We start from the raw sequence: 22071 nt of genomic DNA on the forward strand, positions 1-22071 counted from the left end.
TTTTCCACAGGGCTGAATTTCTTAGTGTACAATTAAACCTCTGGAACCTGACAGAGTCCCCAAATTTTCTGGGTTAGAAGATGCAGAATTTCAAATAAAGCTCTCTAGGATGATGCATCTGACAAATTATATTAGGAGCTCTGGTCTCCCTATCTCTTGTGTAACTAGAGAAGAAGCCCAAAAATAATCAAGGTGGTAGATAAATAAATAAACAAATATTGCTTCATCTGGAATATTGAATGTCAACTGCAGAAGAAAGAGAGAGATGAGAGTCTTAGGCTGCACATTAGACAAACAACCTATTGGGAAACTTGTGTTAAAGCAACACATTTGCTGTTCAGTCAGAATTAAAGATATAATAGGGCCCTTTATTGGAACGAAACGCTCACTTGACACCTGCACATCTGGATCTGATTGTCCCAAAGGTGCTTTTTTCAAGAGGCAACTGGACTTTCTGGTTTTTCTTTGAAGACCTTTTGCTTCTCATCCAGAGCTGAAGAACCTGGACGACTGAGAATCTCCCTAGACATGTGGGTCTGATTGCAATAAGTTGTGATACAGAAATATGTTTTTTTATTCTTATTTTTTTTTATTTAATTTGTTTCTTGTGTTCCGTTTTTATATACAGTGTTGTTAACACTGTGCTTAATATTCTGTTTCTTGATATGGCATAATTGCTAATCAACAATAATCTATTTAATTTGCTCATCAATACCAAGTTGAATTTATTAAAAAATAAAGTTTTGGACTTTATCTGACCCTCAATGTAACACAGCTTTCTTCATTGCTTTTTCAGATCCGTCATACAATTGTTTCAGAGGCTCTGAGTGATAAAAGTCAATTCCCCTTTTTCCACCAGATGCTCCCCAAAGAAGGATTCCACTACCCAGGAATTGTCCCCCTGCTCCTCCATTTCAGATGGACCCTGATTGGCCTCTTTGCTTCAGACACAGAGAAGGGAGAGAATTTCATGAGGATTTTTCCTCCTGTGCTTGTCAGGAATGGAATTTGTGTTGTTATATCACAACTGTTCTCTACAACTGGATACACAGCATCCCTCAGGGATTCCCTCTCTAAGTGGAGACAAGTCAACGTCTTTGTTCACTTCATAGAAAATGTTTCAATTTGGGAGAGAATTCTTCCTTTCCATTTAACACTTATGCGTTTGCCAGGACCCATTGAAGGGAAAGTCTGGATCTGTACAGTTGTGGGAAGATTAAGATTGGAAAAGCACAGACTTTTCAAATACGTCCATAGCATTTGGACCTTTTCTTTTGTGGTAAAAGAGAGGCCAAGAGATTCTGCCTTTGAACCCCATTTCTTTCTGGAAAGAAAGTTTCAAGATCTTTATTTTCTCTGTTCTCTTTCAAAGAACGTCTTTTCTGTCAAAGGCCGCAGAAGATGCAGCCAGAAAGCCCCACTGGAGACCCAGGAGAAAAAGAACAGAAAAAGGATCGCAAATCGTTACCTTTTCTACAGTCTCATTCAGACTCTGGCCCAGGCCTTGAACGCTGCCTATTCCGCCAGATGGAGGAGGGGAAGGAAGGAGGGCGAAGGGAGGCTGGGGGCTCCAAGGCTGCAGCCGTGGCAGGTATGGGGGTCCCGATATTGTGGGATATGAAGAATTGCTTCTAAAATAATGTTTCATTACAGCTTTTGCTTCTGCGTAATAAATAAAGAAAATAAGGAACTAGAATATTAAGGATTTTTTTTGAAAAACTAGTTAAAATGGTATTGTTCTTAGAGTGAGCAAAGTGGTTCAGAAAAGTCTAGAAAGAAAAGGGGGGAGGGATTTCTGAGCAAGAGCTTAATGGACACACTTCAAAATATAACCGATTTACGCAAAAGAACAATGGAAAGTTACTGATGCAGAATCACACCAGGCCATGGAGACAGGGGGTTGCTGGGGAAAATAAGGTCAGGAGTTGAACAGGAGCTCCGGATAGGTCGAGAGCTTGCTAGTCCTTCAGCCAATAGAGAAGCAGGACAGGGTTGAGTGACGGGAGGAAGGGCGTAAAACCTCTTGCATGCTTTGATCCGGGTCCACCTGGTGGATTTGAATAGAATAGAATTTTTTATTGGCCAAGTGTGATTGGACACACAAGGAATTTGTCTTTGGTGCATAGGCTCTCAGTGTACATAAAAGAAAAGATACGTTCATCAAGAATCATAAGGTCGAACACTTAATGACTATAATTATAACCCTATGACTATCATTAAGTGTTGTGATATGGTTGAATCTAGAATTTTGAAGGTCTCTACTGTTGATTCTGTGTTGTCTAGTATTGTGAGAGGTGGAAGTATGGGAGGGTTTCTCCTAAAGTCCACCACCATTTCTACGGTTTTGAGTGTCTTCAGTTCCAGATTGTTCCGGTCGCACCACGAGGCTAGTTGTTCAACCTCCCGTCTGTATGCGGATTCATCATTGTCTCGAATGAGGCCGATCACTGTTGTGTCACCTACGAACTTCAGTAGTTTAACAGATGGATCCTTAGAGATGCAGTCATTGTTATACGGAGAGAAGAGAAGTGGGGAGAGCACACAGCCTTGGGGGGGGGGTTGGGTGGCTGTGCTAATTGCAGATGCTTTGATAAACTTTTGCTCCTTTTGGGTACCAGATTGCCTTCCTTGCTTTATTGCTGGTTTCCTATTTCTAACAATATGGATCCATCAATCTTAGATCCTTCAGAGAAGGAACCCAAAGGAGAAGGAGGGGAACCTTCTCAACCACATTGGGCTTCAGAAGATCAACGGTTGGGCCAATCTGGCTGGAGACATCATCTTCTTTTGGTTCTAAACAGAGTTAATTTTAAAAGGATGCATGCATTTTTAAATACACTCATGTCTTTATGGGTTTGTGATTAGCAAAGTTGAATTTTACCTTAATAACTTTGAAGGACACCCTGAGACCATCTAGCCCAACCCCTCCTCTCTGCAGGAGTCCCAGTCAAAGCTTCTCTGACTGACGGCTGCTCAGTCTTTGCCTCCTCAGTGAAGGGGAGGCTGAACTTCTCTGCTTTGAGGGCTCATCTCTGAAATGGCTCCTCTTTTCAGGGTCTTTTTCCTCTCCTTCAGCCAGAATCTCCTCCCTTCTGACTGAGCTCATTTCCCCATTTCCCCTCCTCCCTCTGGAGCAACATGGAGGAGATCTGGAGTTTCTGGGCAACTTCTTCCAGTTATTGGAAGAGGCAGAATGGGATTTACGACCACAGTTGAGCTCAGCATTTCTGTTGCTAAGCAAGATGGTTGTTAAGTGGGTTTTGCTCTATTTTATGACTTTCTTGCCTTTTCTTCTTAAGTGAATCATCGTTGTTAAGTCAGTAACATGGTTGTTAACTAAATCTGGCTTCCCTGTTGATTTTGCTTGTCAGAAGTCACAAAAGGAGATCAGGCGACCCTAAAACGCTGCAACCATCATAAGTGGATGCCAAGAATTCAGATGTTGATCACCTGGAGACCCTGGGGATGCTGCCATGATCCTGGGAAAATGATCAGTGCCGTTGTAACTTTGAAATGGTCACTAAATGAACCATTTTTTATAATCAACCTGATGTTTTCCAGGAGTTTATGAATAATCTTTTTTTGCTATGATTCATTTTATTTATCATCTTCTCTAGAATGTCCCCTATAATTTACCAATTGCATCAATTATATTTTATTAATATATATTTTGCCAATATAGGGTTGAGCAATTTGCTGAACTTTTGTTTTATTTATGAAGGTAGTAACACCTATTTTTCTAAATGTATATTTTGATGTTAGGCAGCTGTAGAAAAAAGATTCAAATGTGTAAAGGCTAAATGGGATTTTTTAAAAAAAGCTTTCAGATTTTAAACTTCCTGGATGTTTCCCTTCTAGTTCCATCCTTTCCTGCAGAAGAATGAGTATTGCAATATTTCTGAGAGGGAACTCTACTTGGATCAAAATGGAGATGTAGCAGCAGATCTGGCTATTATGAGCTGTTTGATTCTCCCCAAGAGGGATCCCATCAAACTTCGAATGGGGACTTTGAAAAGACAGAGACCTAATATCCACCAAGGAGCTCTTTCACAGCTAAAGTTGCTCAACAAGGTGGGAGAAATTTTGGGGTCTTTCCTCTTTTTTCTAAAGATTTGGGACCCATTTCATTTGGACTAAGCCTAGTTTCCAGGGTCCGTGACCTTCACTGGGAATTGAACATGGGGCATAGAAACCTTATAGTTTCCTTTCTATAGACCACTTGGGAGCCTTCAGTACTTTAGACCAAGCTGTTCTTCAGCTGCTGTAATACTGAAGACTCTTTGTAGCTGGTTCAGCCATGTCCAACCTGGGATGAGAAACCCTCAAGTGCTGGAGGTTGTGTTGTTAAGAGCCTCGGTTCGCTTGTTCCTTGTCCTGAAAGAACAAAGCTGAAGGGGATTCTGTTGAAGAGTCCCTGAATTGAGGTTTGGACTGAATTAGATGAAATTGAATCATGGCTGGATGGAGCTTCTGGGGGTCCCATTGGGAGAGAAGCTTCCTCTTGTCCTGCTTAGAGAAAGGCCATTGGGAAATGGTTCCCTGAAAGGGCAGGTCCATGGTCTGTGATGTGTTTACTGTAAGTAGTCCAGACCTGGTCAAAGCCATATCTGTCTTTGGGGGGAGCAATTGGCCTTCGGCCCCTAGGAAGGAGGTCCAAGGCTTTCAGTTCACATAAAATGAGAGTGACCAGTGAGAGAATCCCTTGTCCCAGAAACCTGAAACACAACTTTAGTTCAAAGAAAAGGTCTTTCCGATATCAGAAGTAAGAAGACAGATTGTGACAGAAAATGCTACTTAGATTTGGCCTTTGCTAATTAAGAGGGCTCTTCATCTGAAAAGGAATGGCCTTGTTGATCTTGAGTGTTAGCTATCTTCAGTCCCTCTGCTTGAAAAGGAGTCTCCAAATTCAACTACTATTAAATGTGGGTCTGTCTTTCCATGCCAGTTGGAGTCTCCTAATTGAAGTTCTTCAACACAAAGGACTTTTTCTTGGATAACTGGATGAGCCTTAGAAATATCTCCTCCTGACCCAGGACTCACACTCATGTCCTCTCTGTTGCAGCCAAAGATTTGCGACTCACTCTTTTTCAGGGAACCTTCTCATGATCTCCCCTTAATCTCACTACAGTTCTAGAAACTATGCAGAAACCTTCAGTCTTAATAAAGGAGAATATTAGTAGCTCAGGGTTGACATGAGGGCTCCCTGGTGCTCTCTGAGCTTGCTTGTTTTCTTCCAGGCATTTCATTACCCAACTAGGTAACATCATCAGCTATAATTTATGAGGAATTTTTGCTTTGTCTCTTAACAGGGAGACTGTTTTGAACTAGTGAACTAGTCCAGAAGAAACCTTTCCAGACCCTACTGGTCAGAAGTTTCCTTTTTAATAACGTTTTACTCTACTTAAATAAATCTTTATTAAATAAAATAATTTAATAAATCTTTGACAATGACTGTATTTAAAAATTTAATATGATCATCATCACCATGGATAGATAGATGAAGAGTGGAGGAATGCCTTTTAATACAGTCATGAGGAGGAACCTTTAACTTTGTCACAATGCTTAAATCTTTTCTCAATTCCATCCTTCCAGACTTTATTAAGTAGAAAAGCCCTTTATTATTCCAACGTGTTGTGCCAGAAGCAAAAGGGAGGAACTAAAGGAAGAACCTGCCAGGGTCACATCTCCTACACCTGTTTGGAAGGAGTCAGAGATTTCCTATTTACCTCAGTGAAGCCCAGAATCTACTTGTCTAATGTCCATTTCTCCTCCCATTTTCCATGGATGGAGAATCCTAACACCTTTTCTTTGGCTTTCCTTGTTTTTCTGCTCAGTCTCTGCCTCAGTCCAAATGTGTGGAAAGTTGTCATCCTGGATTTGTCAAGAGGGCTCGAGAAGGAGAGCCAGTTTGCTGCTATGACTGTGTTCCTTGTCCGGAGGGGACCTTCTCCACTCAGGAAGGTGGGTGACACCAGGGGAAAGGAAGGCCTGGTGGAAATGGATTTATCCGCAGCATTTTGATGAAAGTGCAAATTAAAACACGCATTGAAGCTCAACTCTTTTCTTCCTTTTTTAAAAATGCACTAGAAATCCTCGAATTTCATATACCTTAGCTATATAGCTGTTAGAAAAATATATTATCATTTTTTTCTGTGGAATGGTTAAGCAACAAATCTTGGAAATGTTCTTGGAATCAGGCATTGTCCAAAAAAATGTATTTCTTGAAATATGAAAGGACAGAATATTAAAAAAATATTGCTTTTTGGCTTTCTCAGATACCAAAAAATGCACTGAATGTCCAGATGATAAATATCCAAATAAGAACAGAGTCCAATGTATCCCCAAAGTTGTAACTTTCCTGTCTTATGAAGAACTTCTGGGCATCATCCTGGTCTCTCTTGCCCTATTCTTGTTTCTAACCACAGGGCTTGTTTTAAACATTTTCATGAAATACCGAGAAACTCCTCTGGTCAAAGCCAACAACCGGGACCTCTCCTACATCCTCCTGGTCTCCCTCCTGCTTTGTTTCTTGTCTCCTTCTTTCTTCATTGGTCAACCAAGGAAAGCCACCTGCCTTCTCCGACAAACGATTTTCAGCATCATCTTCTCAGTTGCTGTTTCTTCTCTCTTGGCCAAAACCATCACGGTGGTGCTGGCCTTCCTGGCCACAAAACCAGGAAACCGAGTGAAGAGATGGTTGGGGAAGAGCTTGGCCAACTCCATCATCCTTTCTTCTTCTGCTGTCCAAATTATCATCTGCTCCATCTGGCTGGGAGTTTCTCCCCCCTTCCCTGACTCTGACCTCCACTCCCAGCCTGGAGAGATCATCCTGCAATGCAACGAAGGGGCCGTTGTCATGTTCTACGTCACCCTCAGCTACATGGGCTTCCTGGCTGCCATCTGCTTCACGGTGGCTTTCCTGGCCAGGAACCTGCCTGGGGCCTTCAACGAAGCCAAGCTGATCACCTTCAGCATGCTGGTCTTCTGCAGTGTCTGGGTGACTTTTGTGCCCACCTACCTGAGCACCAAAGGGAAATCCATGGTGGCTGTGCAGGTCTTCTCCATCCTGGCCTCCAGTGCTGGTCTGCTGGGCTGCATCTTCATCCCCAAGTGCTACATTATCCTTCTGAGGCCAGACCTCAACACAAAGGAGCAGCTCACAGCCAGAACAAATGTAAAAGCATGAGATATAACACAAATATGATAGTGGAAGAATTTGAAAGGAGATATTCTTTCCATTTAGATAGTATGCAGGAATCAAAGAAAATCATATGTATACAGTATGTTTCAAATTTGGAAATTATTGAATTCTTCACAAAGGAGCAGTTTACAGCCAGAAGAAATCTGTAAATGTGAGACTGAGGAATTTCATCCTTTAACATTTTCCACAGTTCAAACATAGAAAATGGTCCAAGCTCTTCTCCATGCATGAGTGGGCCAACAATTTTTCTTGAAATAAATAAAGGGTGTGTGGAAGAGGAGACCAATTTCTTGGGGAAATGGGAGCATGTTAGCAAGACAGAAATATAGAAGGCTTGTATGGAGCAACGTTGATGCCCTCATTTCTCAGTACATTTCACCCAAACTGCTGTGGCAATGCAACTGAGACGTTTCTTTTTGTTTACACAATAACTCTTTCTTGAGGGTAGCAACAATACAAGGCTGGGGAGGTAACTTGAGTCTTGCTAATTTTGAATATTCATGCTCACATCATCTATTAAATGAAATATGCATATGTAAGATTGTCATTTTCTCCTCCTTTCCTGGAATGTATAAATCTGAGTGCATCCTTTTGTCTGTAAGATTTCCTCCCACTATTTTCTGGAGGGAAATTCCTCTAATGGACACTGAATAAATAACAACTGCTGTGAGCCTGGATTATTGGTTTTTTTAGATCCTGTGTTTGATTCCAGAGAAACTGGTGTCAGGAGTGGGAGTCACAATCTTCCATCTGCCACCAGGGACAACAGATGGGGCAGCCCTATAGGGTGAGTGTTGTGAGATTGAGCCCATAACCCTTCCCACTGCCATAAAAGGCCACCATAGGTGCTTCTGTCAGACCACAGTCTGTGTCCAAGTGTCTCTTTTGGCTGGAAAGGTTTGTGGTCCCTTCTGTCTCAATTCTCAGCCACCCTGGCCCTGCTGTGAGCTCAGCCAAGCGATGGCCGGAGGCATCCAGGAAGGCAGGGAGAATTTGGCTTTGCAGAGTGAGAGGGACCCTCTGTGTGGAAGAATGGAGACTGACCCTGAGATTTTGTGCAAACTCCCTTTTTTCTGTTGTCTGAATGGAGGAATTCAGCTGATGCTAGGCAGGGAGGGAAGTGGATGATGGGGCTCAGGCGGACTCTGATTGGGGAAGGAATCTTTCCCAAAGAAACAGGGAAACCTGCTGTGTCCCAGGGCTGGGAGTGGGACTGATGCCCCCACTGGTTCCTACACAGCTGTGAAAAAAGGGAGTGAGTTAAATTGGAAGGGATGATTTAAAAAAAACTTTTCCTCCTTGTGAGAAGAGAAATTCCTGTATCTGTACAAGGCTGTGACAGATTGCATGCAAACAGAATCAAGAAAGACGGTTTTTATTTTTGTTACACTTTTTTTCCAGTGTTTTATTATTTTTTTCAAATAACTAAAGGAGGTGAACATGCCCAACTCTTCTTCCTCTTCCTCTTTTCCCCACAACAATCACCCTGTGAGATGGGCTTGTCTGAAAGAGAGTGTCTGTCCCGAGGTCAGCAAACAGGCTTTCAGGGCTAAGGCAGGACTTGAACTCAGGATCTCTTGCTTCCTAGCCTGATGCCTTAGCCATTGTCAATGTTAAGGCAGGGCGGATTTTGGGCAAAGGTCTTTCTGGGGTAGAGCAGCCCCATCCGAGAGCAAAGGAGAGAAACTCCTGGACACAGAGAGCCCCTCCCCCATCACAGCCCCTCCCTCTTGCCAGGGTTCAGCTAAAACTCACTGCCTGTAGGGGGCAGCATAGAGTCTGGCCCTGAAGTCCTAGCTGGGCCCTGGGAATTGAAATCGGGGCCTCCAGGTGATTGGCTCAAAGCCAGTGATGGGATTCAGTAGGTTCGCATTGGTTCGCCCAAACCGGTAGGTAACCACGCCCAGCCACGCCCCTTGCCCCTCCCAGCCACTTGCCTCGGATGAGGCTGATGTGTCTGACAATGGCTTTGCCACGTTGCCTTCGGCTGAACGGGCAGGTCTGATGGTATGCCGCCTCCTGCGTTTAATTTTAATTTTGGAGCCACCTAGGTGAGGGCACCCCTCGCAGCCCTCCCGAGCGGTGATCCCTGTCACCATTATGCAAGCCAGCCAGCCCAGCCCAAATCCACGTGAGAAGGAACGATCGCCCTCCACCAGCTGGCCCTGGCCCACCTTGGTCAGGTTGTGGGGGTGCCTGGCCTCCCAGCTGCCCCCCCCCCGTCAGGCCCTCCCAGCTGCTCCCCCCCCCTCTGGAAGGGCAGCAGCAGCAGCAGCTCCGTCGTCCCAGCAACGCTGCGCAGCCTCTGCGGCCTCGTGTTGGGCTTCCCGGCTGCCTGGGGAGGGAGGGGGAAGGAAGCGGCCAGCCGGCTCTTCGGAAGCACCGCTGGCTCTGCCCTCCTGCCTCCGCTCTTGCACAGGGGGAGGCGGCGCCTTCTCTCCCGGTCAGCAGAGGCTCCTGGGGGGGAAAGGCGGCCGGGGCCGGTCCGAGCTTGGCTGGGAACCTCGCATAACGCCCGGAAGGAATCCTGGTGCTGCAGCCGCCACTCTGGGCGCTAGCCAGGCAGGAGACTGCGAGCTCCGGGGTCTTCCGAGGAGCCCGGCCGAAGGTTCCCCCGCGGAGGCTCCGGGACTCCCGATGACGGGACGGGTCCTTGGGGCCCCCAGGAGCTCCAGCCCAGCCTCCGCCGCAGCCAGTGGCGCCAGAAAGTCCGGCGGGGCTCCTGGAGAGGCAGAGGTGGCAGGAGGCCGATCCGGGGCTGCTTGTAGCACGAAGGTTCCTCCGGGGCTTTGAGGCTCCTGGCTGCAACGGGCAGCAAAGCTCGGCTCGTCCCTCCGATGCAGCCGCTGGGAAAGGGGGGGGGGAGAAAGGGTCCCATTGCAAAGGTACGCGCAGGTCAGAGGGGGGAAGAAATGCCAACTTTGGCCTCCCGGTGCAGCACGGGGCTTTGGGCAAAGGCTGGAGGGAAGGGAGGAAGCCACGCTCCCCGGACAGCCGGACCAAAGGATGCAAAGAGCCCCCACCGGCTCCTCCCACAGCGGCCTCGCACAAGGCACCGGGGCTCCGCCTGCAGGCAAGCTGGACCGGGGAGGGGGGAGCCCGAGCGAGCCCTGCGGAGGGAAGGCAGGCAAAGGGCGAGCGGGGGCAGCCGCAGCATCCTGGAGCCCCTGCAATTCCCTCCGATCGGCTCCCCCGCCTCTCCTCTGCCGCCCCCCCCGTTAGCCAGCCTGCCAGCCGGAGGTGAGTCGGGGGGCTTCACTGCGTTCCAGGCATTTCCCACCCGAAGGGCAGGCCGCCTTTGCCATGGGGGGAGGGGTTTGGGGAAGGCGGGGGGGAAATGGGGGGGGGCAGAGGAGCCGCTTTCAAGCCATTGGCTTTTGCGGGGTGGAGAGTCTCCCCCCAGGCAGAGGCACCCTGCCCATTTCGGTAGCCCCCCCCCCCACTTCCTAGGGAAAATATTTTTTTAAAAAAATCCCTGCAAATGGTTTGTAAAAAAAATGAGCAGCTTTGCCTCCGCTGGGCGGTAGAGCTGCATCTCTCCTGAGTGCGGAGAGGCTGAGGAGAAGGCTTGGCTGCCTGCCAGGAAGTCTCTCCGGGAGCCTCACCTGTGGCAGAGATGAGACCCTCACCTGGCTCCAGCCCCCGATTCCCCTTCAGCCTTGCCAGATGAGGAGCAGCCCTGGCAGACTCTCCAAGCCTGAAGCAGAAGGGAAGGAGGGTGGGAGAGAGAGACCCAAGCCAACCTCTCTGTGTGTGTGTGTGTGTGTGTGAGGGAGGGGGAGGGGGAGAGGGAGAGGGAGGGGGAGAGGGAGAGGGAGGGGGAGAGGGAGGGGGAGAGGGAGGGAGGGGGAGGGGGAGAGGGAGAGGGAGGGGGCTTCTTGGGGATGCATTTTGGAGAAGCGTCAAGAGAAATGCCAAAAGGAGAATCAGTTTGGGATTAAAGTCCAAATGAAATGGGGTCTTCAGGGAAAGGAGACATGAAGAACTTTCAACTGAAGGGTTCTAAAACTCTCCTTGAGAGGAACGTCTGGAGGCAGCTCTCGAACTCCTCAGTCCGGAGGGAGCGAAAGAGGGAGGGTCCCAGTGAGGGTCTCAGCCAGTGGTGGGTTCCAACCGCTATTACCACCGGTTCCCTTCGTCCATGCGCTTTGCCTGCCATCTCCCTGAACTGGGGAGAACCGGGAGCAACCCACCTCTGGTCTCAGCTATTTAGCTTAGGAGTAAGAGAATAACAGAGCTTAAAGGGACTTTGGAGGCCTTGTAGTCCAGGGGCCCCCAAACTTGGCAGCTTTAAGACTTGTGGACTTCAACTCCCAGAATTCTCCAGCCAGCCATGCTTGAAGTCCAGAAGTCTTGAAGCTGCCAAGTGTGAAGACCCCTGTTGTAGTCCAACCCCCTGCTCAGGCAGGAAAACTGAGGATGCCAGATCTGAGTGGAGGGCCTGGGAAAGGGGTCAGAATCATAATTTGAAGGGACCTTGGAGGGGACCCTCGACCACTTCAGAGAAATGGCTGTCCAGTCTCTTCTTGAACACCTCAAGGGTTGGAGCACCCAGAACTTCTGAAGAGAAGCAGTTCCATTGCTTAATTCGTCTCACTGTCAGGAAGTTTCTCCTCAGTTTTAGGTTGCTTCTCTCTCTGTTCAGCTTCCATCCATTGCTTCTTCTTTTGCCTTCTGCTGCTTTGGAAAATACATTGCCCCCCCCTTCTTTCTGGCAGCCCCTCAGAAGCCTGTTTTGTGACTTGCCTATCCATGAAAGTATATCTATGGGATGTAGATGCAGATATAAAGTCGGAAAAAAGTGAACATTTTACAGAACTATAGATACGTTGAGGTCGCAGGTGACAAGGGGTGGCTAGGAGGGGAGGGGCTGGGCAAAGTGCCCCTTGACATGAGTGATGTTGAGTTGGCCACGCCCACCCAGTCACATGACCACCTGGCCACGCCCACAGAACCAGTTGTTAAAAAATTTGAATCCCACTGCTGCCTGGAAGAGCTTCCCCTTTAGCCTCTCCCATCTCGGAAGGCCCAGGAGAAGCTCCGGGTATTTGGGAGGCCGTTGCCTGGAGGGGATGAGATCTCCCTGGACCAAATTGTCTCCCTCCAACAGCCAAGGCTCTTTTCTTTTGTACTGGGAGCACCAAGAGATCTCCTGGAGGAATCCCACCTCTGCCACCAATTATTGCCAGTATATGGTATATGCCAGGCTTATGGTCATGGGGGACTTTAATCTGCCATCTGTCGGTGAAGCGTCTGAGGTGGCTCGGGAGTTCATGGCTTCCATGACGGCCATGGACCTGACCCAATTAATTTGTGGACCCACGCACATAGGAGGACACACTCTGGATCTGATTTTTGTCTCTGGGCAGTGGAAGAATGATCTCGAGATAGGGGAGATAGTGATTAAGCCCTTGTCATGGTCGGATCATTCCCTTCTTAGGCTTGACTTTCTAACCGCCACACCCCGCCGCAGGGAGGCGGAACAGACCAGATGGTTCCGCCCCAGGCGCCTGATGGATCCTGATAGGTTCCAGACGGAGCTTGGGCCATTTCCTGAGACTCTGACTCATGGCTCGGCTGAGGATCTGGTGGCCGCCTGGGATAGGGCGGCCGCTGATGCTTTGGACCGAGTCGTGCCTGTGCGGCCTCTGACCTGTCGCCGAGTCTACCTGGCTCCTTGGTTTTCCGAGGAGCTGAGGGGGATGAAGCGCCAGAAAAGACGCCTAGAGAGCAGTTGGAGATCTAGTCGCTCCGAATCCGACCGAACACTGGTAAGATCTCATATTAAGACTTACCTAGTGGCGATAAAAGCGGCAAAATGTAACTATTTTTCCACTCTTATCACATCGGCAGATAATCGCCCGGCCGCCCTGTTTAGGGTGACCCGTTCCCTCCTTCATCTGGGAGCGCGGGAGGATCCCTTGCAGGGTCGTGCCGAGGATTTTGTCCAGTATCTGCACAATAAAATCACTCAGATTCGGGAAGGCTTGGTCTCTGACTGGGTAGGTACAGACGGGATGATGGGTGTCGGTCTTGAGACTGCCATCTGGGAGGAGTTCGACCCTGTTGCTCCCGAGGACATGGACAGGATACTGGGGCGGCTGAACGCGACCACATGTTTATTGGACCCGTGTCCCTCCTGGTTGGTGCTGGCCTCCCGGGAGGTTACGCGAGGCTGGCTCCAGGGTATTATCAACGCTTCCTTGAGCGAGGGTGTCATGCCGCCCGCCTTGAAAGAGGCGGTGGTGAGGCCCCTCCTCAAGAAGCCTGCTCTGGATCCGGCTGTTTTGGCTAACTATCGTCCGGTCTCCAACCTTCCCTTCTTGGCGAAGGTTGTTGAGAGTGTGGTGGCGCAACAGCTTCCTGGGTACCTGGATGAAGCTGTCTATCTGGATCCGCTCCAGTCCGGCTTCAGGCCTGGGCACAGCACGGAAACAGCATTGGTCGCGTTGGTGGATGATCTCTGGAGGGCTCGGGATAGGGGTTATTCCTCTGTCCTGGTCCTGTTAGATCTCTCAGCGGCTTTTGATACCATCGACCATGGTATCCTGCTGCGCCGGTTGGAGGGGTTGGGAGTGGGGGGCACTGTTTTGCAGTGGTTCTCCTCCTATCTCTCTGACCGGTCGCAGTCGGTGTTGGCAGGGGGGCAGAGGTCGACCCCGAGGCGCCTTGTTTGTGGCGTGCCTCAGGGGTCGGTCCTCTCTCCCCTTCTGTTCAACATTTATGTGAAGCCGCTGGGTGAGATCATCCGTGGCTTTGAGGTGGAGTTCCATCAGTACGCTGATGACACTCAGCTGTACATCTCCACCCCGGGCCATCCCAACGATGCCCTTGAAGTGATGTCCCGGTGCCTGGAGGCCGTGCGGATCTGGATGGGGAGTAACAGGCTCCGACTCAACCCTTCCAAGACCGAGTGGCTGTGGCTTCCGGCGTCCCGATATAGCCAGCTGGTACCATCGCTGGCTATTGGGGGCGAGTTATTGGCCCCCACGGATAGGGCTCGCAACTTGGGCGTCCTCCTGGATGCACGGCTGTCTTTAGAAGAGCATATGACGGCCGTGGCCAGGGGGGCTTTTTATCAGGTCCGCCTGATTCGCCAGTTGCGTCCCTTTCTGGATCGGGATTCCTTACGCACAGTCACTCAGGCACTCGTCACCTCCCGCCTGGACTACTGTAATGCTCTCTACATGGGGCTCCCCTTGAGGAGTACCCGGAGGCTCCAACTGGTGCAGAATGCGGCCGCGCGGGGGATTATGGGAGCGAGGGGTCGCTCCCATGTGACACCTCTCCTGCGTGAGCTGCATTGGCTTCCAGTGGTCTTCCGGGTGCGCTTCAAAGTGTTGGTTACCACCTTTAAAGCGCTCCATGGCATAGGACCTGGGTACTTGCGGGACCGCCTTCTGCCGCCGATAGCCTCCCACCGTCCAGTACGCTCCCACAGAGAGGGACTCCTCAGGGTGCCATCGGCCAGGCAATGTCAGCTGGCGACCCCCAGGGGGAGGGCCTTCTCTGTGGCAGCCCCCGCCCTCTAGAACGATTTGCCCCCGGAGATAAGAAGGATATCGGATCTTCGGGTCTTTCGCCGAGCCCTGAAAACTCTTCTTTTCCAGCAAGCAGGGCTGGCGTGAACCCCGCCCCCCTTTTTTAGTTTTTAATGGTTATTAATTGTTTAGTTTTAATTTGTTAATGGGTTTTAATTCGCACTGTTTTAATTCGGGCCAAAGTATATAATTCTTTTAATTAATTTTAAATTTTTTATTGTTATGTATTTTAGTTTTGGCTGTGCACCGCCCTGAGTCCACTAGGAGAAGGGCGGTATATAAATTGAATAAATAAATAAATAAATAAATAAATAAATAAATAAATAAATAAATAAATAAATAAATAAATATATTTTTGTTGAACCACCAAAGACTGGATTGACCCAGACTCTATACTAACAAAGTACTAGAAATTGAATTTGATTTGGGGGTTTTTTTGTCTCTCTCCCTTCAATGGCTGGGGTGAGATTTTTATTTCACAAATAAGAAAGCTTACACATTTTTAAAATTAAAATAAACAGAAATTCTAAATTCTAAATACTTTCAACCAGCACAGAATGTAATGTTAATACTATAACTATTTTAGCTATTTTCTATAAGCTATTTGACGGCACTATTTTCTTTAATGTCCAATTTCACTTCATCTTCCAATCTTTCTGCTCTGCGTCTCCAATAATTTGCTTAAGGCTGACTTTTATCATTCTTTGCTTTTAATTATCTCATGGATCTCACTCTAGAGAGCTAAACAAATTTTTCTACAGAGTTTGATCATTTATCTTTTTTTGGTGTTCCCTTTTTATTTTTCTTCTGTCAAAGTCTAGGTTTTTCTTTGTTTTTTAAAATATATTTTTAAATATTCCTTCATTTTCTCTGACCCTTCCCTCCTTCTGATTCTGGGCTGCATCTGAACAGAAGAAATCAGATTTTGCATTCAAATCCTCCAGTTATTTTTTTTTCTCTTTAAACATTTTATTAATTATAGAATAAAATACAAAAATACAAAATCAAAAAGGAAGACACAGTGTGGTGGGGGGGGGGGGAGAAGGGGAAAGAGAAATGAGGGGGGAGGGAGAAAAGAAAACAAAAGCATTGATTTCAGACTTCCTCTGTTGCAGTAAAATAAAGCAATAAAATTGAACCTCAATTTTTTACTTTTCCGTAATAATATAAAGGAAAGCAGATTTTGCATTCAAATCCTCCAGTTCTCAGGGAAGACAAAAAATCCCGCCTCTCTCTCTCTTTAGTGGCTGCTTCTATTCCTGCCCCCTTTGTCATGACAACCCTGTAGCCAATCAAAGAGGGGGAACAGATAGTTGCCTGGGAGCTTTCCTGCCCTCAGCCTGATGGAGAAGAGGCTGAAGAAGCCAAGCCAAAGGGGGAGTGGTTAAATAAAGAGCAAAATTCAAAGCTTTCGGCAGGATGAGAAAGAGGGAAAACCTCCTAGAATTGCAGAGGGAGGGGGCCTTAAGTCCCTTCCCCAGAAAAGGCTGCAATGAGGAGGGTCTCCTCAGCTGGGGGCTCTGGAGCAATGGTGGTCCGCAAGAAAATTTTAATGGTCCGCAAATTATTTGCATTTTTTATATTCCTCAAACTATGGCCCCTGGACCGGAGACATGCAATGAACATTTGTCTTGTAGCCAGCAGGGGCGCTACATCAGTCCCTGAAAACTCCGTCACTTGAGCTCAGCCGGAGTTTCACGTGCCACTCTCTGAAGTGCCCGGAGTCCCAGTGATGGGACGGGGTCTTCCGGGCACTTAGCTTGGCCTCCTGTTTAGTAGCTCCAGCCCCTCCCTCCCTCCCTGGGAATCCAGGTGCTTCAATGAGCGGCATGTGAAACTCCTGCCACCCAGGAGGAGAAGAGTGCACCGGAGCCCAAACGTTGGGCCTCGCTGGCCTCAGAAGCCAGGGATCCTGCAGGCATCCCAGCCATGTAAATGTTGCCCAAATCCCTGGGTTGTTCACTCCACTCGCCTGCCCTCCCAATGCACCTGGGCCTGAGGAGGGTATTGCAGAGTTTGCATTCACACAACAGGCGTGACCAGGTCATTTGAGTGCTAAACTTAGTTGGCGTTGTGGCTGGTGTCCAGCTAGGATCCCCCTCCCTCCCCTCCACCAGGGCTGCGGAAGACCTCGAAGGAGCAGTGCTCTTTCTTCCTTTGCAGACTCTGGAAGGGGCGGAGAACCTCAGCGGAGATCGCAGCAGGTGGAGAGGGAGGAACGCAGGTGGCTTTAGTTGCAAGTGCGAAAGCTCCTATGCTCCTATGGGGATGTTGCTGCGCCAGGTGTGCCTCCTTCTCCTGGGCTGGCCATCCAGGCAAGCCAGTGCACCTGGGTGGAGGAGCTGCTCCAGGATGACCAATGGGCCAGTCCTGTGACTAGTATGGGACCGACTTTCCCACAGACGTCAACAAGCTACCGTCAGTCTGCCTGTTTTCTTTTTTCCTTCACTCAGATTGACCACAAAGCTTTTCCCTGAGAGAAGGAACACAAAAGAGGTTGCTGGAAGGCTGCGTGCCCAGACCAGGTGCTTCATCTCGGGCCTCCCACCCGATGGCCTGACAGAAGCAGAGACGGGCAGGAGGCCGAGAGAAAGCACCTGGTCTGGGCACACAGTCTCAAGCTAGGTTGACGTCCCCCTGCATCGATCCAGCAGACAAAACAGGAAAGGGGGGTAGAGAGAAGCAGTCCAGTTGTCAAAGTGTGCCTGAGTGGGAGCCCAGAGAACCGGAGAGCCTCTTCCCCGTCTTCCCAGGAGCCTGGGACTTCTCGCGACCGGCCCCTGAGCTCCCTTGCAGTTTGTTCTGCTGCTGCTGAGGATGGGCTGCAGCAGTCCCACCGTGGCCCACACCAGCTCCTTGCAGTCGCCCATGCCGGGATGGCTGCAGAGACTCTCCCCCTTCCAGGTCTTTTTGTGTGGGTCGGAGGGGGGCAGAAATTCCAACTCGGGGTCTGCTTCAGCCTCCTGATGTGGGGCGTTGGGCAAAGGCTGGAGGGAAGGGCTGCTGGTGGCAAAGAGCCAGAGGACCTTGTTCCAGTGGGACAGCCTCATGGTCTGGAACTGGCTGACCATCTCAGCCCACTGAGCCCCCAGGTGCCAGTACCTGGCCTTGCACTCCCGCAGGTCTTCCCTCTGCTTGGAAAGCCTACGCTCCTAGTCCTCAGGGAGGTGCGTCTGCTGAGCCTCCTTCTCAGTTTGAAGTTTGATCCAGTTTGAACTGAGCTGTTTTGCCAACTCCTTTCTCATGATGCCTGCTTAGCTCCAAAAACTGTTTCCTGTTGGGGCCCTAAGGAGCCTGGGGGGGGGGAGGCGAGGAGTGGCTGGGAGGGAGGGGTGAGTAGAGGCCGGCGAGACACCCCTCAAGATGAGTGACATTGAGTTGGCCACACCCACCCAGCCACATGACCACCTAGCCACGCCTAGCCACGCCCACCCAGTCGGTCATTAGGCAGATCATATTAGTGGTCTGCGGGATTTAACATTATGTCTTTAGTGGTCCCTGAGGTCCAAAAGGTTGGTGACCCCTGCTCTGGAGGGTCTGGAGGGGCCACGGGGAGCCCCATCTTCCTCAGAGTCATGGAGGGTCCCCTCCAGGGAGAGGCCGGCTGCCTTTTCCCCCAGGGCAACCCCAGATCCCCCTCGGAAGACCCAGCCCTGCATGGCTTCTCCCCCACAGGAGCCTCTCCTGGAAAGACACGGAGCCCAAGCGAGGCTGGAGAAACCCCCGGGGCTGCGTTCCCCCCCCCAGCATTCAACCCTGGGACCCATAAACCAGGTTAGTCTCTTCCCAGGAATGCCCCAGATCCCCTCCTCCTTCCTGGCCATCCGGGGCCTTCTCTGTGGGTCTGGGCTTTGCTTTCCCCTGAGTGCCCCATGCATGGAAAGAGGTGGCTGAGCAACATGGGATATGGTCTCCCCCATTTCCAGGACTCAGAAGATGGAACCTGGAGGGGGATTTTGCAGATCTGCTTCCCTTCCCCACCACAAGGCTCCCCAGCTTCCTTCTTCCAAGAGGGGCTCCCCACTCAGCCGGGCAGAGGCCTGTCTGGCATCCCTGCAAGAGCCCCCTTGCCTGGCCTGTGCATGGGAAAGGGTGGCAGGGGAACATGGGATATGTTCCTCCCTCCCTTCCTTCCAGCGAGAGGCAGCCTTGATCTCTCTCTCTCTCTCTCTCTCTCTCTCTCTCTCTCTCTCTCTCTCTCTCTCTCTCTCTCTCTCTCTCTCTCTCTCTCTCTCTCTGTGTGTGTGTGTTTGTATGTGGATGTAATTTTTTTAATTCTATTTTTTCACGAAAGCTGATTTTGTTCTTAGAAACTGGCCACACTATTGCATCAGCCCTTTTATGTGGTGCCCTTGAGCATTAGCTTTCAAAATAAAGTAGATTTTGGTTCCAACTCAGCTGGCAGCTTTTTCAGATCTGTGACATGTTCCGGCATTAACTGGCCTCTGGGATTTTCTCTTTAATCACTATGCAAACAAATATCAGGTTTATTTTTTCTTCAGCCACAGGTGCCATATATTCACTCTGGGGCCAATTTGAAGCATGGAGACTCCAAACCTCTCAATTCTAGATGATGGATTTAATTCAATCTCTGCCCCTGTTATTATGAATCACATGGAGATTATTTCCCTTTCATTTCCCTCCAGAGAATTTCCCAACAATCTTTGACTGCAAGAACTAGCTGAATTATCCAGGGATCCCTCTTGACAAGTACAATTATGATAAAAGTTTCGGCTCTGCTCTTTGGCCAGGGGAGACTTTGGGCAGAGAAATATGGAGTTTTGGGACAGGCAGAGTCTGTGCTCTTGAATCTACGTCTCCCTCCTTTCCAGGTGAAGCTGAGGGTTTCTCTGTGTTGAGAAAAAGCAACTGGATCATATTCCACCTTGTGAGAGTCCTTTGATTCTTCTAATTCTTCTTTAGAAACAGGAAAGGGATTCATTGATTCACCCCATGAATGATGGACTTCCTGCTTCTGTCTCTGATGCTGCTTTTGTCCCATCCAGTCTCTGGGAAGCTGAGAATGAAATGCCCGCTGAGTTTGGAGAACCAGGATGGAAAACAACCACAGAGCTTTTACAGCCCAGGAGACCATCTCATTGGTATAGTCATCACTGGAAGTGAAAGATTGCATAGAAAGTTGTTTTTCAATGTGGCTCCTTCTCTTCAGTTTGTTTTCCATGATCCGTAAGTCATTCAGGGTGATGGAGTTGCACTCCCTCCATTCAAACACTCTCCTTCTTTTCTATTTTTTATTTTTCATTTATTACTATATTGGGGAATATGTCTAATTTCCTGAATGATTTTGATTTCTATGGCTTCTCTCTTTGGTCTGATTTTGTGAAAGAGACTCAAATCCAAAAATGGGTCTGAAAAAAAGCTGAAAGGGCTGCAGATTATTTTCCTCTCTCTGTTCAATCCTTAATTTATCACTTGGATAATGAGTTTTATTTAAAGTAGTGGTGGAATCAGTTGTAGTTGCCGTACCTCAACCCATTTCCATATTCATGTAACTGATCACTGCTTTTGGATCAATGTTGGTTTAAGGCTCAGTAGGCTTGTGGAGGATTATATATTAAAAACAGTATTTATTGTTGCTTTTGATTATAATAACATGTTTTTACCATAGGAATTATTATGATTTTTCATATGGCTTACGATTCATTTTCAACATTCAAACGTTCAACAAGAATTCCCAGCTCCTGCACAACCTCACACTGGGCTACAACATCCACGACAACTATTTGAGCACTTTCCACACTTCAGATGCCTTGCTGGACATGCTCTCCACTGGAGAAGCCAATGTCCCCAACTACGGCTGTGGAAGGAAGGAGAACCTCCTGGCTCTTCTTGATGGAGCTGAGAGGGAGATCTCCATCCAGATGTCAACATTAGGAGGCACCTACAAAGTCCCACAGGTTTGTGTGTGTTTTTCTCCCTCTGGTAAAGTGAGGGGTGGGTGGTGGTGGGTGAGCAATAGATGCAATCATGTCTTCTCCATGGAATTTAAGAGCTGCTTTTCTCCATATTAGCAAAAATGTCAATATTTTACCCCATTATGTTCACGTTGAGATTAATCATAAAAGGCCTGAAATGCAAGCAATACATTCCCTGGAGAAGATATTCTTACTTCAAAATTTAAATCAGTTTTGATTTAACTGATCAAAAAATATCCCTGGTTGTTGAGGCCTCTACTGGCATCTTCGTTTTCACATATAAATAATGCCTGCCCTATCAAGTCAGATTGAAGTTGCCAATAGTAGCATTTTATCTATCTAAAATGTAGAATAAAAATTACTCTAGCAATTATAGGCCAAATAAACTAACAGATATTGTGACTAAAATTTATGCCATGATCCTCTTAGTTACACTTGAGAAAAATGCATTCCTTGCAGAAGAACCAGAAGGTTTTAGGTAGAATTAAATACTATATAGATTTTATAAGGAATATTGCACAAGTTAACAGTCTAATATTGGCAACAAATTTGTCCTGAAATATCTAATCTATATCAGTGAGGTAAAACAAGGTTTGCTGCTTTCTAGATGTTAGTGCAGCATTTGACTCAATAAACAGAGAAATAGGATGGAGAAAATGTTTTGCCCTCAAAATGGAGCTCAGCCTGTTGGCCCTGATCCAAGCCCTTGTTTGAGAGGGAGGTTTGGGCTCAATTGAGCCATGAGGGGAAGGATCTATGCTTGCCAAGGGGGAAGGGAAAGATGCATATTTGAACCCTTGTTATTCAGTCTAGATATGAATGACTTACTAGGAGTAATGAAGGATAAAAAAACCAGATCATAAATAAATGTTATTTTATTCGTTGACAAAAATGACTAAATTAGGGGACCAGCGAAATGCAGTGCATGTAATATATAGTACTTGGATTTCAGAAAGGCTTTGACAAAGTCTTCCACAACCTATTTCTCGGGAAGCTAAAAATATGTGGGATAGACAGCATCAGCCGCAGATGGAGTCAGCCTGTGGTCCTCAATGGAACTACGTCTGCATGGAGGGAAACAAGCAGTGGGGGACCCCAAGGTCCCATTTTAGGCCCAGTTCTCTTCAACATCTTCATGAATGATTTGGATGAGGGGAGAAATGGGGAAATCATCAAATTTGAAGACAACACTAAAGTGGCAGGAATAGCCAACATCAAAATAGGCTCAAGATCCAGATAGATCGAGATAGACTTGAATCCTGGGCCTATTTAATTAAGTGAATTTCATTGTAGAGAAAAGTAATGTTTTACACTTAGGCTAGAAAAACCAAATATACATTACAGATGAGGTGAAACCTGGCTCCATAGCAGTAACTGTGAAAGGGATCTTGGA

This window comes from Pantherophis guttatus, chromosome 15, assembly GCF_059756535.1.
Source record: "Pantherophis guttatus breed Tessera chromosome 15, ASM5975653v1, whole genome shotgun sequence".
NCBI lineage: Eukaryota > Metazoa > Chordata > Lepidosauria > Squamata > Colubridae > Pantherophis > Pantherophis guttatus.